General features: G+C 44.3%; 1 pseudogene; it reads left to right on the forward strand.

Annotated features, from left to right (window-relative positions):
• Positions 1–226: 226 nt before the first annotated feature.
• LOC114113023 (small ribosomal subunit protein uS2-like) lies at positions 227–1,094 on the forward strand (annotated as a pseudogene).
• The last annotated feature ends 3,136 nt before the right edge of the window (positions 1,095–4,230 follow it).

Consider the following 4,230-nt stretch of genomic DNA (forward strand, 5'->3'; position numbering starts at 1 on the left):
CTGAGAGCCAGAAAGAAATTTGAGGTCTTAGGCACACTGGTACCTAAGCCTGGGGGTTTTACTGAGCATAAAATTCCCTTAACATTTTATTCTGTAGAGCTTCCAGCCACAGAACAGTAAGTATACTAGCAGTGGAACTGTGGGTGTGCCACTCTGCACTACCCAGAGAGGGGTCCAGATGGTGCTGTCCTGGGTTTCCATAATAATTTAAAGGGAAACATTCACAATGTCCAGAGCCCTTGATGTCCTACAGATGAAGTGGGAGGATGTCCTCAAATTCCAAGCAGCAGGAACCCATTTAGGTGGCACCAGCCGTGACTTCCAAATGGAACAGTGCATCTGCTAAAGGAAAAGGGATGACGTCTACATTATAGATCTGAAGGGGGCCTGGGAGAAGCTTCTGCAGATGGCTTGTGCCATCTTGTTTAAAAACCAGCTGATCAGTGTCACATCCTTCAGGAACACAGGCCAGGGGGCTGTGCTGGAGTGTGCCGCAACCACTGCAGCCACCCCTCCCGCTGCCCGCTTCACTCCCAGAACCTTCACTCACCAAACCCTGGCAGCTTCCAGGGGCTGCTTCTTCTGGTGGTCACTGATCCCAGGGCTGACAACCAGCCTCTCATGGAGGTGCTGTGTGTATACCCACCGACCACCGTGCCCTGTACACAGATTCTCCTCTGTGCCTTGTGGACACTGACATTCTTGCAGCAAGAAGGAAGCTCACTCAGTGGGTCTGAGGAGATGGATGCTGCCCAGTAAGTTCTGCATGCACGTGGCACCATCCTGGGGACACACCTGTTGAAGGTCATGCCTCACGTCTGCTTCTACCAAGGGGCTGGAGAGATGGAAAAGAATGAGCAGGATGTGCTGAGGAGGCCACAAGGAGGAATGTCAGGGTGAATGGACCACCCCAGCTCCCAAGTTCATGGCTACTTCACCTGAGGTTGCAGACAGGCCTGAAGACGCAGGCACCACTGTGCCTGCCCAGCGGGTCCTGCAGAAGACGGGAGACCTCAGCCACCACTGTGGACTGGTCTGCAGCTCCCACTGCACAGCTGACTGAACCGGTAGGAACAACCACTGAGTGGTCCTAAGCTGCCCTTCTCCAGGCTCTTACGCAGAGAAGAAATAAGGTGGATAGAAAATAAACAGCAGTTTCTTTCAAAACAAGACAAAACAGTGTTGGTTGTAATGTGTTTGTATTAGGCAATTAACGGGCCCATTCAGTCCAGCAAACATTGTTTTAGTTCCTATTATGGGAACGTAATGCTAAATGCTAAGAGCACAAATACAAATACAGTGATACTTTGGGACATTTTGTAGCAATGTCTTACGGAGAACAAATATTTTTAAAATCACTGCCATGCCTTACGTATACTACTTCAGGTAAGCCTCAAAAGCCTCCATAAAATTGATATGATTACTCCTGTTTTTTCAAGTGAAGAGGTTGAAGTTCAAAGTGATTAACTAACCTGCTTGTTTGTACAACTGGTAACTACTACAACCCAGATCCAAATCCAGGCCTACCTAAATCAAAAATGTGTGTCCTTCTCACCAGGCTTCTTGCTTCCCCCGTCCCTTCCAAATACAACAGCAAGACAGTATACTCAAAGATTAGCCCCCCGAATAATATTAGATATCCTCAGGGCCTGTAACAGCATGGCCTTTCACAGGCTGAAGTAGCTACTACAAACAATACCCAATCACATATCACATTTGATCTCCAGCGTCACAATTTTCCTGTAAGACAATCCTGTGAATATTATTATGCCCATTTGACAAATAAAGAAACTAAGTCTCAGGGAAATTAATTGAGTTGGTCAAAACCATACAACTACTAAAGAAAAGAATCAGCATTGGAACCCAACGCTGACTTTAACTTCTAAGCCAATACTCTTTCAACTAACCACTCTGCCTTGAAAAACAAAGATTCTGAAATCAGAGTAAATTTTGGATTTAATATTAGACCCAATTCTCTTTGAGGAGGGTGGGAGGACTTTCTTACTTGATTACCTAGCAGAAAGCAATGGGTCTGGAAGCAGAAAACCATTAAGACATGCCTAGGAAATAATGAACAACCAGATTCCAAGATAAAAGGAAAGCTCCACAAGTATCAGGAGAGTACCAAAGACCCCCCGTAAATCAGATATGGACTAAAGCTGCTGAGAGCAGAGAGAAGCACAGACAATTGGAGCTGAAAAAAAAAATCTGATTTTGAAACCTAACTTTGTTGCTTATGATTTATGTAATTTTAAGCAAGTTATTTCAACCTCTTTGAACTTCATTACTGTTTTTATATCTGCCAAAGCAGATTATTGAATTTGCAAATGTGAAGTGTTTTGCAAAAAGAATCAACAGTTTTAAGAAACTACAAGTGCTAGGACCTGAACTAGAGTTGGAAGGTCTGAGGAGATTGGGAAAAAATTACATGCAAAACCCCCTTAACACTAACAAGAACCATGAGATCATTTTTAATAGTATCTCTTTTTACAGAGAAGGAAACTGAGGTCTGGAAAAGTGAAGTACTCTGGCCAAGGTCACACAACCAGTAAGTGGTGGAACTATAACCTGAAACCAGGAGCCTGACTCTAGAGACCGCACTTTTGCTCTCTGCACTGGGGTGCTCTGAAAAGCCAGGGAATAGCAGCAGGAGCAGGACAGGAACACTTATGGAAGCTGGCACTCAAATTAAAGCTAAGAAGCCTGGAGAAAAATGACTAGCCTGGAGCTGCTGCTGCTGCTGCTGCTGCTGCTGCTGACCCTGGAGCAATGAGGGTCAAATAAAGCACTGGGCTACAAACAAGTAAAGAGGCAGCAACTTGAGGTTACAAATATCACTGAATAAGGCAAAACAAGTGGTCAGAGGATTCAGTTGATAAGAAACAGAAGAATCCAAGGGAAAAACAGAAAAGAGAGAAAAAGAAAAATACTAATAGACAAATATTACCCAGTTGTTAATGGGAAAGGAATTATAATTGGGAACAGGGATGTGCTACATACTTCTTTTATTATCAAGGAACAATGCTGCTTCTGCAGCTTTAAAACTAATAAAACTAAAAGCACTAACATATACGACAAAAAAAGAAAATATCAATGGATCTAGATAGAAAAACAGGGTAGAGAGGTCAAAAACCAAACAATCAGCTTGGAAAACAGCGTAGAGAGGTCAAAAACCAAACAATCAGCTTGGCACAGCAGAGAATCCAAACAAAATGCACCTAACTGGATCAGAATCCAGGGAGACACAGACTAGAATGGCAGAGCTGGAAGGGAGGGGTCTGAGACCTCCACCCCTCCTTCATTTTTTAAGTGTGGGAAACTGAGGCCCAGAGTGGGAAGTGTAATGAGTCCAGGGTCATATCATTCATTGTAGCACACCACACACACAAACTTGGCCCCAGGTTATAGGCAGTTCAGATTCTACAGATTAATACAAAAGACAGGCTGAGATGGAGGAACAGGTGCCAAAGAGAACACATTTCCTGACAACAGTCACTAAAAAAACAAGTCTAGATACAGGGCAAACAACCGTACACCTTTGTGGGTGTGCAGAATCCCTGTGGTCTTCTTTGTAGAACAAAGGAATCTTTGGGGAAAAGTGGAAGGATGCCTGCGCAGAGAAATCAAGATTTTGTGAACAAGCAATCAGAGCCGATGATGCAAAGGGACTATCTTTTCTGTAATAAACATACATGAGACTTCAGGTGAGTCATTTAATCTCCCTCAACCTCAGTTTCTCCATCATTTGGATTATCTCGCCAAACAAGGTTGTTGTTACAGAATCAGGATTTCTCCATGTATTTGGCAAAATTCTCGAGGACAGGGTTTGGGGAGTTACATTAATACCTGTGTTTTGGAAACACTGCATTCTCTGTCTGCCACCCTGGAGACTCAAAGTGCACATGAAATGACCATTTCCTCCCTGGTAAAGTAAAAAGATAATAATGTTTTTCTAGAATAGCTGAAAGCATTGAGATAATGCATGTTAGGCATCTAGTTCCATATCCATGAGCGGGCGTCCTCAGTCTCTTCAGTCGTGTCTGACTCTTTGCAACCGTATGGACTGTGGCCCGCCAGGCTCCTCTGTCTATGGGATTCTCCAGGCAAGAATACTGGAGTGGGTTGCCATGCCCTCCTCCAGGGGATCTTCCCAACCCAGGGAACGAACCCGCATCTCTTATGTCTTCTGCATTGGCAGGAGGAATCTTTGCCACTAGCGGTCCTGGGAAG

This window comes from Ovis aries, chromosome 1 (genome assembly GCF_016772045.2).
Source record: "Ovis aries strain OAR_USU_Benz2616 breed Rambouillet chromosome 1, ARS-UI_Ramb_v3.0, whole genome shotgun sequence".
Classification (NCBI taxonomy): domain Eukaryota; kingdom Metazoa; phylum Chordata; class Mammalia; order Artiodactyla; family Bovidae; genus Ovis; species Ovis aries.